Raw genomic sequence first — 13,723 nt, 5'->3', positions numbered from 1 at the left:
ACAGTCAGCTCTACCCACCACCAGTCCCTCCCATCAGGAAATTTCCACAAGCCTCTTAGATAGCCTCATCCACCAGAGGGCAGACAGCAGAAGCAAGAAGAACTACAATCCTGCAGCCTGTGGAACAAAAACCACATCCACAGAAAGATAGACAAGATGAAAAGGCAGAGGGCTATGTACCAGATGAAGGAACAAGATAAAACCCCAGAAAAACAACTAAATGAAGTGGAGATAGGAAACCTTCCAGAAAAAGAATTCAGAATAATGATAGTGAAGATGACCCATGACCTCGGAAAAACAGTGGAGGCAAAGATCAAGAAGATGCAAGAAATGTTTAACAAAGACCTAGAAGAATTAAAGAAAAAAAAACAGAGATGAACAATACAATACAATACAATACAATAACTACACTAGAAGGAATCAATAGCAGAATAGCTAAGGCAGAAGAACAGATAAGTGACCTAGGCGACAGAATGGTGGAATTCACTGCTGTGGAACAGAATAAAGAAAAAAGAATGAAAAGAAATGAAGACAGCATAAGAGACCTCTGGGACAACATTAAACACAACAACACTCGCATTATAGGGGCCCCAAAAGAAGAGAGAGAGAAAGGACCAGGGAAAATATTTCAAGAGATGATAGTCGAAAACTTCCCTAACATGGGAAAGGAAATAGCCACCCAAGTCCAGGAAGCGCAGACAGTCCCATACAGGATAAACCCAAGGAGAAACATGCTGACACATAGTAATCAAATTGGCAAAAATTAAAGACAAAGAAAAATTATTAAAAGCAGCAAGGGAAAAACGACAAATAAAATAAAAGGGAACCCCCATAAGGGTAACAGCTGATTTCTCAGCAGAAACTTTACAAGCCAGAATGGAGTGGCATGATATACTTAAAGTGATGAAAGGGAAGAACCTACAACCAAGATTACTCTACCGGCAAGGATCTCATTCAGATTTGATGGAGAAATCAAAAGCTTTACAGACAAGCAAAGTCTAAGAGAATTCAGCACCAACAAACCAGCTCTACAACAAATGCTAAAGGAACTTCTTTAAGTGGAAAAAACAAGAGAAGAAAAGGACCTACAAAAGCAAACCCAAAACCATTAAGAAAATGGTCATAGGAACATACGTATGATAATTACCTTAAATGTAAATGGATTAAATGCTCCAACCAAAAGACACAGGCTTGCTGAATGGAAAGAAAAACAAGACCCATATATATGCTGTCTAAAAGAGACCCACTTTAGACCTAGGGACACATACAGACTGAAAGTGAGGGGATGGAATAAGGTATTCCATGCAAATGGAAATCAAAAGAAAGCTAGCATTTTTTACAGAACTAGAACAAAAAATCTTAAAATCTGTATGGAGACACAAAAGACCCTGTATAGCCAAAGCAGTCTTGAGGGAAAAAAGTGAAGCTGGAGGAATCGGACTCCCTGACTTCAGACTATATTACAGAGCTACAGTAATCAAGACAGTATGGTACTGGCACAAAAACAGAAAGATAGATCAATGGAACAAGATAGAAAGTCTAAAGATAAACCCATGCACCTATGGTCAACCAATCTATGACAAAGGAGGCAAGGATATATAATGGAGAAAAGACAGTCTCTTCAATAAGTGGTGCTGGGAAAACTGGACAGCTACATGTCAAAGAATGAAATTAGAACACTCCCTAACACCATACACAAAAATAAACTCAAAATGGATTAGAGACCTCAATGTAAGGCTGGACACTATAAAACCCTTAGAGGAAAACATAGGAAGAACACTCTTTGACATAAATCACAGCAAGATCATTTTTGATCCACCTCCTAGAGTAATGGAAATAAAAACAAAAATAAACAAATGGGACCTAATGAAATTTCAAAGCTTTTGCAAAGCAAAGGAAACCATAAACAAGATGAAAAGACAACCCTCAGAATCAGAGAAAATATTTGCAAACGAATCAATGGACAAAGGATTAATCTCCAAAATATGTAAACAGCTCATGCAGCTCAATATTAAAAAAACAAACAACCCAATCCAAAAATAGGCAGAAGACCTAAACAGATATTTCTCCAAAGAAGACATACAGATGGCCAAGAGCACATAAAAAGCTGCCCAACATCACTAATTATTAGAGAAATGCAAATCAAAACTACAGTGAGGTATCACCTCACACCAGTTAGAATGGGCATCATCAGAAAATCTACAAACAATAAATGCTGGAGAGGGTGTGGAGAAAAGGGAACCCTCTTGCAGTGTTGGTGGGAATGTAAATTGATACAGCCACTATGGAGAACAGTATGGAGGTTCCTTAAAAAACAAAAACTAGAATTACCATATGATCCAGCAATCCCACTACTGGGCATATACCCAGAGAAAACCATAATTCAAAAAGACACATGCACCCCAATGTTCATTGCAGCACTATTTACAATAGCTCAGTCATGGAAGCAACCTAAATGCCCATCGACAGACGAATGGATAAAAAAGAAGTGGTACATATATACAATGGAATATTACTCAACCATAAAAAGGAATGAAATTGGGTCATTTGTAGAGACGTGGATGAATCTAGAGACTGCCATATAGAGTAAAGTAAGTCAGAAAGAGAAAAACAAATATCATATATATATTTTTTTCTTTCTTTTTTTTTTTTTTTGCGGTACGCGGGCCTCCCACTGTTGTGGCCTCTCCCGTTGCGGAGCACAGGCTCTGGACGCGCGGGCCCAGCGGCCACGGCCCACGGGCCCAGCCACTCCGCGGCATATGGGATCCTCCCGGACCAGGGCACGAACCCGTGTCCCCTGCATCAGCAGGCGGACTCTCAACCACTGCGCCACCAGGGAAGCCCAAGAAAAACAAATATCATATATTAATGCATGTATGTGGAACCTAAAAAATGGTACAGATGAACCAGTTTGCAGGGGTGAAACTGAGACACAGATGTAGAGAACAAATGAATGGACACCAAGGGGAGAAAGTGGGGGGGGGAGCAAAAAATTAGAACATTTAACCATAATATTTAGCAACTCAAAATCACTAGAATAGAATAAACATTTTGCTTTAATGAAAATGTAAAAAGAAAAAAAAAAGATAAACAGGTTCTGGGTATTGAATGCATAGCACCTTGACTACCTTTAACAATACTGTATTGTATATTTAAAAGTTGGTAATCTTTAAGATGTGATCTTTAAAGTTCTCATCACAAGAGAGAATAAAAATTTTTAACTATGTGGAGAAAAAAAATCAAATACCTGACAAAACTAATTGATAGTGACCAAAAGCATACCTGTGGTTTCCTGTGGCCAGGAGTGGGGAGGGAGTTGACTGCAAAGAGGCATAAGGGAACTTTCTGGAGTGAGGGAAATATTTTGTATTTTGGTTGTGGTGGCTACATGGGTGGCTACATGTCTCCAAACTCATTCAACCATTAAAATGAGCAGATTTCATTGTACGCAAATTATATCTCAATAAAACTGATTTTAAAAAAGTCAAATGCCTGGAAAAGCACATTCTCAGTCATATATCTGACTAAGTGTCTAAGAGAAAAAGAACATCAAAAGACTTTTTAAAAGAATCTTGCATGAATAAACAAAGCAAGGAAAGCATAGAACTATCCCATAGTCTTAAGGAACAATATGTTCTAGAAGAGTAAATTTTATAGAATATTCAAACTTACGTTTCATAAAACCTCCTATTTTTCTAACTCATTTCCCCTAGCATCCCCATCCCAATATCCTTTCTACCTCACTGGGTCACTGAATCCATCAACCCTGTCACACATGAGTAAGACACACACACACACATACACACACACACACAGACTACCCCACCACCAACACACTACATCCCCATCCCATGTCGTGTCTTAACTTGGATTTTAGGAGCTGATTTTTCTAAGAGTTATGCCTAAAAGGCTTTTGAACAAAAGATTTAAATTATATTTGAGGAAAATTATTAAAGGTCTTGTGGTTTTCACTGGAGCCCCCATTCAGAAAAAGGGGCTAGAGAAGAAACAACTGAAGTGAGTATTGACCAGGTTGACAAAATGAGGCAGAGCATTCTAGGCAGTGGAAGGAGAATACACCAACAAAAGAAAGAGCTCAATGTATCAAGGAATTGTAAACAGTCAATTTGGCTGGAAATTGTGAGAGAAGAGGAGGCTGGACAAGCACATGTCAAAGAAAGGGCTTTGAAGTCTGAAGTGCTATGGTCATTGATTCTGTGACAGCAAAACCTGGGTTTTCCTTACTGGTGTAGCCCTAGGCCCTAGCAAATAATCCCTAGCAAATAGTGAATGCTCACTAACTATTTGACAAATGAATGAACATATGGATAGATAGATGGATAAATACATGACTTAAACTGTGAAGGGTCTATTATATTACAGTAAAGAATCTGGATTTTGGTCTAAAATTCAGGTTTTACCAACCATGGGGATAGGTGGCCATTTATGAAGTATGTCACAAGTAATTTGTTAATAATGAAAGCCAAAGTACTGCAATTTGCAAATGATTTATTTTCTAAACATAAATAAGAAGCTGTTCAAGATTACCTTACAATGTTACCTTCATGCTCATTCCAATACAGTTTATTGAGTACAAGAGTAAAAAATGGAATTTTAGCTAGTTTGCCAGTAACTGCACATAATCTATAGCCTATCTACTCTAAGTCATGTTTGTTAGCAAACCACCACTGCTAAACTATCAATAACCATGGCAGTTATAAATTTTTGAAGCCTGTACTTCCTAAAAATACACTTTGGAGTTTTGTTAAAATTGGGGTATACTCATTGCAGTATATTTGGCATGTGAATATTATCAGTTATGTGACACTAGTGAAGGCACCAGTCATTGTATAATTTCAAGAAAAAGATTGATTTTATATAATTAATCCTAGAAAAGAATCATTTTTGTGACAATGTAGATGAGTGGAATATATGAGACCTAAGACAGGAGAGTGTGACAAAACTATAGGAGAGACATGGAGAAAGTCTGACCTAAAGTAGTAGCAATGGATATGCAGAAAAGAATGATAATAAAAGCATACAGGCAGTAAAATCAACAGACTTATGCATCAATCAGACATGCTAGTTTGGGTAAAGTGGCTTGGCTTGAACAACAGGGTCCAAAATAGAACCTGGGTAGGATGTAAAAGAGGAAGGTAACAATAGGGAGGAAAGATAATAAGCTCCATAGTAGGCATGTTGGATTGGATACAAGGATGCCAAACTTAAAGAGGTCTGGAATACAGGTCCCAATTAATAATCCAGGCATAGAGATCGTGGATGGACTAATCTAGGAAGAGTGTGTGTGTGGAGTTAGAAAAAGAGAAAGTCAGACAGAACTTGGGGAAAAACACACATTCTTAAGGGTTAGGACAAGTAATAGAAAACCAAAAAGAAGGTGCACATAGAATCACAGACCATGAGTTCCACCAAGGATAGTTCCCATTCATGCAATTTCTGGCACAGTACAGTTACTTGATAATTATAGTGAATAATTAGAAAGCAAAAAGTACAAAGGAACTATAGAGATCATCTACAGTGGGGCTGGGAAACAAGTTCCAGTTCAAGACTAACTGCAGTCAATTGTGTATGACTATCTATTTAGAAAACCATTTCAATAAAGATAGTGAGGTCAAGACTGGGCTCCAAAGGAAAGTTGTGGGCCGACAACTATTATGTACTGTTAAAGCCATGGGCCCAGGAGCGGAGAAAGAATCCCTCATGGGTCACATATTGCCACCATGGATACTTCATTTTTTTTTTTTTTTTTTTTTTTTTTTGCGGTACACGGGCCTCTCACTGCTGTGGCCTCTCCCGTCGCAGAGCACAGGCTCCAGACGCACAGGCTCAGCGGCCATGGCTCACGGGCCCAGCCACTCCGTGGCATGTGGGATATTCCCGGACGGGGGCACGAACTCGTGTCCCCTGCATCGGCAGGCGGACTCTCAACCACTGCGCCACCAGGGAAGCCCGATACTTCATTTTTATTACATAAAATTTACTATATATTTCATTTTTACTATAAAATTTTAACTTTGAAAATAATAAAAGTTCATGGTAACATCAAATGATACAAGAATAAAGAAAATATTAATAATTTCCACCAAACTGCTCTATTCTCATTTTTCTCAGGTAACCAACACCCATAAACAGAAAAATGTTTTGCATTTATGTTCTTACTCCTTTTTCTTGCTCATCTGTATATACAAATACATAGCGTTTTCTTTGTTTTTAATATCTTTGTTTTTAATATCTTTTTCTTTGTTTTTAATATCTTTATTAGAGTATAACTGATTGACATTGTTCTGTTAGTTGCTGCTGTTTAACAAAGTGAATCAGCTATACATATACATATATCCCCATGCTCCCTCCCACTTGCATCTCCCTCCCACATTGCCTATCCCACCCCTCTAGGTGGACACAAAGCACGGAGCTGATCTCCCTGTGCTATGCAGCTGCTCCCCACTAGCTATCTATTTTACATTTGGTAGTGTATATATGTCAACGCAACTCTCTCACGTCACCCCAGCTTACCCTTCCCCCTCCCAGTAACCTCAAGTCTATTCTCTACGTCTGCATGGGTATTCCTGTCCTGCTCCTAGGTTCTTCAGAAACATTTTTGTTTTAATTCCATATATATGTGTTAGCATACGGTATTTGTTCTTCTCTTTCTGACTTAGTTCACTCTGTATGACAGACTCTAGATCCCTCCACCTCACTACAAATAACTCAATTTTGTTTCTTTTTATGGATGAGTAATATTCCATTGAATATATGTGCCACATCTTCTTTATCCATTCATCTGTTGATGGACACTTAGGTTACTTCCATGTCCTGGCTATTGTAAAGAGAGCTGCAATGAACATTTTGGTACGTGACTCTTTTTGAATTATGGTTTTCTCAGGGTATATGCCCAGTAGTAGGATTGCTGGGTCACACGGTAATTCTATTTTTAGTTTTTTAAGGAACCTCCATATTGTTCTCCATAGTGGCTCTATCAATTTACATTCCCAACAACAGTGTAAGACGGTTCCCTTTTCTCCACACCCTCTCCAGCATTTATTGTTTGTAGATTTTTTGATGATGGCCATTCTGACTGGGGTGAGGTGACATCTCATTGTAGTTTTGATTTGCACTTTGTAGAGCATTCTTTCATGTGTTTGTTAGCAATCTGTAAATCTTCTTTGGAGAAATGTCTATTTAGGTCTTCTGCCCATTTTTGGATTGGGTTGTTTGTTTTTGTGATATTGAGCTGCATGAGCTGCTTGTAAATTTTGGAGATTAATCCTTTGCCCATTGATTCGTTTGCAAATATTTTCTCCCATTCTGAAGGTTGTCTTTTCATTTTGTTTTATGCTTTCCTTTGCTGTGCAAAAGCTTTTAAGTTTCATTAGGTCCCATTTGTTTATTTTTATTTCCATTTCTCTAGGAGGTGGGTCAAAAAAGATCTTGCTGTGATTTATGTCATGGAGTGTTCTGCCTATGTTTTCCTCTAAGAGTTTGATAGTGTCTGGACTTACATTTAGGTCTTTAATCCTATATTGAGTTTATTTTTGTGTATGGTGTTAGGGAGTGTTCTCATTTCATTCGTTTATATTTAGCTGTCCAGTTTTCCCAGCACCACTTATTGAAGAGGCTGTCTTTTCAACATTGTATATTCTTGGCTCCTTTATCAAAAATAAGGTGACTATATGTGTGTTGGTTTATCTCTGGGCTTTCTATCCCGTTCCATTGATCTATATTTCTGTTTTGTGCCAGTATTATACAGTCTTGATTACTGTTGCTTTGTAGTATAGTGTGAAGTCAGGGAGCTTGATTCCTCCAGCTCTGTTTTTCTTTCTCAAGATTGCTTTGGCTATTCTGGGTCTTTTGTGGTTCCATACACATTTTGAAAATTTTTGTTCTAGTTCTGTGAAAAATGCCCTTGGTAGTTTGATAGGATAGCATTGAATCTGTAGATTTCTCTTGGTAGTATAGTCATTTTCACAATGATGATTCTTCCAATCCAAGAACATGGTGTATCTCTCCATTTGTTTCTATCATCTTTAATTACTTTTATCAGTGTCTTATAGTTTTCTGCATACAGGTCTTTTGTCTCCTTGGTAGGTTTATTCCTGGGAATTTTATTCTTTTTGTTGCAATGATAAATGGGAACTTTTCCTTAATTTCTCTTTCAGAATATTCGTTGTTATTGTATAAGAATGCAAGAGATTCCTGTGCATTAATTTTGTATTCTGCTACTTTAAAATTCATTGATTACCTCTAGTAGTTTTCTGGTAGCATCTTTAGGATTCTCTATGTATAGTATCATGTCATCTGCAAACAGAGACAGTTTTATTTCTTCTTTTCTGATTCATATTCCTTTTTTTTCTTTTTCTTCTCTGATTGCCATGGCTAAAACTTCCAAAGCTATGTTGAAAAATAGTGGTGTGAGTGGGCATCCTTGTCTTGTTCCTGATCTTAGTGGAAACGTTTTCAGTTTTTCACCATTGAGAATGATGTTGTCTGTGGCTTTGTCATATATGGCCTTTATTATGTTGAGGTAAGCTCCCTCTATGTCTACTTTCTGGATAGTATTTTATCATAAATGGGTGTTGAATTTAGTTGAAAGGTTTTTCTGCATCTACTGAGATTATCCTATGGTTTTTATCCTTCAATTTGTTAATATGGTGTATCACACTGATTGATTTGCATATATTGAAGAATACTTGCATTCCTGGAATAATCCCCACTTGATCATGGTGTATGATCCTTTTAATGTGCTGTTGGATTCTGTTTGCTAGTATTGTGTTGAGGATTTTTGCATCTATGTTCATCAGTGATATTGGCCTGTAGTTTTCTTTCTTTGTGACATCTTTCTCTGATTTTGGTATCAGGGTGATGGTGGCCTCGTAGAATGAGTTTGGGAGTGTTCCTCCCTCTGCTATATCTTGGAAGAATTTGAGAAGGATAGGTGTTAGCTCTTCTCTAAATGTTTGACAGAATTCGCCTGTGAAGCCATCTGGTCCTGGGGTTTTGTTTCTTGTAAGATTTTTAATTACAGTTTCAATTTCAGTGCTTGTGAATGGTCTGTTTAAATTTTCTATTTCTTCCTGGGTCAGTCTCAGAAGGTTGTGCTTTTCTAAGAATGTGTCCATTTCTCCCAGGTTGTCCGTTTTATTGGCATATAGTTGCTTGTAGTAATCTCCCAAGATCGTTTTATTTCTGCAATGTCAGTTGTTACTTCTCCTTTTCATTTCTAATTCTGTTGATTTGAGTCTTCTCCCTTTTTTTCTTGATGAGTCTGGCTAGGGGTTTTTCAATTCTGTTTATCTTCTTAAAGAATCAGTTTTTAGTTTTATTGAACTTTGCTATTGTTTCCTTCATTTCTTTTTCATTTATTTCTGATCTGATCTTTATGATTTCTTCTGCTAACTTTGGGTGTTTTTTTTTTCTGGTTCTTCTTTCTCTAATTGTTTTAGGATTAAGCTTAGGTTGTTTATTTGAGATGTTTCTTCTTTCTTGATATAGGATTGTATTACTATAAACTTCCCTCTTACAACTGCTTTTGCTGCATCCCATAGGTTTTGGTTCATTGTGTTTTCATTGTCATTTGATTCTAGGTATTTTTTGATTTACTCTTTGATTTCTTCAGTGATCTCTTGGTTATTCAGTAGTGTATTCTTTAGCCTCCATGTGTTTGTATTTTTTACAGATTTTTCCTGCAGTTGATAGCTAGTCTTATAGCGTTGTGGTCAGAAAAGATACTTGATATGATTTATTTTTCTTAAATGTACCAAGGCTTGATTTGTGACCCAAGATATGATCTATTCTGGAGAATGTTCCATGAGCACTTGAGAAGAAAGTATATTCTGTTGTTTTTGGATGGAATGTCCTATAAATATTATGTCCAACTCGTTTAATGTATCATTTAAAGCTTGTGTTTCCTTATTTATTTTCATTTATGTTGATCTGTCCATTGGTGAAAGCGGGGTGTTAAAGTCCCCCACTATGCTTGTGTTACTGTTGATTTCCCCTTTTATGGCTGTTAGCATTTGCCTTATGGATTGAGGTGCTCCTATGATGGGTGCATAAATATTTACAATTATTATATCTTTTTCTTGGATTGACCTCTTGATCATTATGTAGTGTTGTTCTTTGTCTCTTGTAATAGTCTTTATTTTAAAGTCTATTTTGTCTGATATGAGAATTGCTACTCCAGCTTTCTTTTGATTTCCATTTGCATGGAATATCTTTTTCCATCCCCTCACTTTCAGTCTGTATGTGTCCCTAGTTCTGAAGTGGGTCTCTTGTAGACAGCATATATATGGGTCTTGTTTTTGTATCCATTCAGCCAGTCTGTGTCTTTTGGTGGGAGCATTTAATCCATTTACATTTAAGGTAATTATCAATATGTATGTTCCTATTATCATTTTCTTAATTGTTTGGGGTTTGTTATCATAGGTCTTTTCCTTCTCTTGTGTGTCTTACCTAGAGAAGTTCCTTTAGCATTTGTTGTAAAGCTGGTTTGGTGGTGTTGAATTCTCTCAGCTTTTGCTTGTCTGTAAAGGTTTTAATTGCTCCATCAAACCTGAATGAGATCCTTGCTGGGTAGAGTATTCTTGGTTGTAGGTTTTTCTCCTTCATCACTTTAAATATGTCCTGCCACTCCCTTCTGGCTTGCAGAGTTTCTGCTGAAAGATCAACTGTTAACCTTATGGGGATTCCCTTGTATGTTATTTGTTGTTTTTCCCTTGCTGCTTTTAATATGTTTTCTTTGTATTTATTTTTTGATAGTTTGATTAATATGTGTCTTGGCATGTTTCTCCTTGGATTTATCCTGTATGGGACTCTCTGTGCTTCCTGGACTTGATTGACTCTTTCCTTTCCCATATTAGGGAAGTTTCCAACTATAATCTGCTCAAATATTTTCTCAGTCCCTTTCTTTTTTTTCTTCTTCTTCTGGGACCCCTATAATTCAAATGTTGGTGCGTTTAATGTTGTCCCAGAGGTCTCTGAGATGGTTCTCAATTCTTTTCATTCTTTTTTCTTTATTCTGCTCTGCAGTAGTAATTTCCATTGTTTTATCTACCGGGTCACTTATCCTTTCTTCTTCCTCAGTTATTCTGCTATTGATTCATTCTAGAGAATTTTTAATTTCATTTATTGTGTTGTTCATCGTTTGTTCTTTTGTTCTTCTAGGTCCTTGTTAAACGTTTATTGTATTTTCTCCATTCTATTTCCAAGATTTTGGATCATCTTTACTATTGTTACTCTGAATTCTTTTTCAGGTGTTTGGTCTGGTGCATTTTTACCTTGCTCCTTCATCTGCTGTGTATTTCTCTGTCTTCTCATTTTGCTTAACTTACTGTGTTTGGGTTTCCTTTTTGCAGGCTGCAGGTTGGTAGTTCCCGTTGTTTCTTGTGTCTGCCCCCTTTGGGTAAGGTTGGTTCAGTGGGTTGTATAGGCTTCCTGATGGAGGGGACTGGTGCCTGTGTTCTGGTGGACAAAGCTGGAAATGGTCTTTCTGGTGAGCAGGACCGCATCTGGTGGTGTGTTTTGGGGTGTCTGTGTACTTAGTGTGATTTTAGGAAGCCTCTCTGCTAATGGGTGGGGTTGTGTTCCTGTCTTGCTAGTGTTTGGCATGGGGTGTCCGGCACTGGAGCTTGCTGGTTGTTGAGTGGAGCTGGGTCTTAGCGTTGAGTCGGAGATCTCTGGGAGAGCTCTCGCCGATTGATGTTACGTGGGGCCAAGAGGTCTCCTGTAGTCCAGTGTCCTGAACTTGGCTCTTCCACCTCAGAGGCTCAGGCCTGACACCCTGCCAGAGCACCAAGACCCTGACAGCTGCACAACGAGGTACGTGGGAAGTTTCTTACCCTTTGGCAAGTCTGAGGTCATCTGCCAGCATTCAGTAGGTGTTCTGTAGGAGTTGTTTGACGTGTAGACGTATTTCTGATGTATTTGTGGGGAGGAAGGTATTTTCCACATCTTACTCCTCCGCCATCTTGAAGGTCCTCTCCTTGTTTTGTTTTTGTTTATAAAATTATTGACAAAGGAAAACACTATGGCACACAAATAAAATTTCCAATGTCCAAATTTATTGTTGGAGTTGCCTCTAACTTTATTTCAATGTTTTAAAAATATTGTCTATTATTATATATAATATTTTTCATTTTCACTTTTCTTCTCTAATTAAACTTATTGGTAGTTTGCCTGCTACATTGATCTTATCAGGGACCCAAATAACTTCTATGTGGTCTATTGCAATGTATAATTTCCAGTCTTTATCTTATTCAGCAGCATTTGACACATTCAGTCACTTTCTCCTTGAGATTTAAAGCGTGTTTTCTACTAACACAACATTGTAAGGCAACTATACTCCAATAAAAATTAATTTAAAAAAATAATTTAAGAAATTAAGTATGTTTTCTTCCCTGTTTAATGGCAGCTCCTTCTCTGTTATCTTTGGTATTCCTCCTCATTTTTCTGAGCTCTAACTGCTGGAGTGCAAGTAAGGCACAGTGCTAACACCTTTCCTCTTCTCCATCTATACTAACTCTCATCCAGTTCAATGTCCTTAACTGCCATCTTTATACTGTCAACTCTAAATGTGTATCTTCAGCCCAACACCTCTACTGAACTCCAGACTCTTTTTCCTACTGCCACTCGACACTCTGGCTTCATTGTCTAACATCCATTCAAACTTCACATCAAAACTAAACTCCCCACTCTCTCCCCATCCCAAAATAATACAATTTGATAATTTTAAAATTGATAATCTTTCCAAATTTGGAAAACTAGTTATTCAGCAAATTGATTGGCAACTTAGCAATAAATTTACCTCCCCCAATTCTATTAAAGAAGTGACCACAAATAATATCTAAAGTATATTAGGGGAGGAAATGTAAGAATTTTACATTCAGTCAAGGTGTCCATCAACTATCAATTAAATCAACAATCTTAAATATATAAGAACTTTGTGAACAAAACACTTATGAGTACTTCCTTAAAAAATTCCTGAAGCACAAAATACAGCATCCAAGAGCAGAATCAAAACAAAGAATTTACAAGGAAGAAATAATAGTAAAAGGGTTGGTGATTGGTCAGAATTAATTTTTAAATGAAAGGAATAACTTTGATGAACTTTTTAAATGGATTCAATAACTGATAATTATGGCTACAGAACAAAAGGAAAATATAAATTAAGACATGTACAGAGAATAATACATCAGAAATTAGAAGATGGGGGTATCTGATAAAAAGTATATGTGCATTACAATATTTTTTCATCTTTCATAGAAAACCACTAATGGTTACACTACTTTCTGGATATATGCTCACTGTGTGCTCTACAGGCCTCTGCATCACTCCCAACCATGCCTTGTTCCTGAGATTACCATGGCAACAGTGGACTAGAGAACAACTGAAATAGACTCCAAATGAGTAATGTTTTACTTGAAAATAAGAAATATAAAGTTTAAAAAAGAGTGTTGATTCTAAACACTTAAAATGGTTTATACTTTTCCTAACAATAATGGGCTATTTTATGCTCTATATTACTGTAGTAAAGAAATATTTTTCTGAGTGAAGTCAACAATTCCTCCAATTTTACTTCAATCTCTTTTTTTTCATTTAACTCAAGTAAATTAATACTTGGTATTTAAAACGCCATGTATACTGTGATCCCATTTTCCTAAAATTATATCTAGCTATATTTTGCTCAATAAAGACACATTGAGAG

General features: G+C 37.0%; 1 protein-coding gene across 1 annotated transcript in view; it reads right to left on the bottom strand.

Moving 5' to 3' along the window:
* Window positions 1-13,723, bottom strand: part of CTNNA3 (catenin alpha 3) — a 1,660,471-nt gene that overhangs the window by 1,340,419 nt on the left and 306,329 nt on the right. The gene's annotated exons all lie outside the window — the stretch shown is intronic.

The sequence above is a fragment of the Mesoplodon bidens genome, assembly GCF_964165515.1.
Source record: "Mesoplodon bidens genome assembly, chromosome: 1".
Lineage (NCBI taxonomy): Eukaryota > Metazoa > Chordata > Mammalia > Artiodactyla > Ziphiidae > Mesoplodon > Mesoplodon bidens.
Note: the sequence above shows the minus strand (reverse complement) of the source record. Positions and strands in the feature narration are given on the sequence as shown.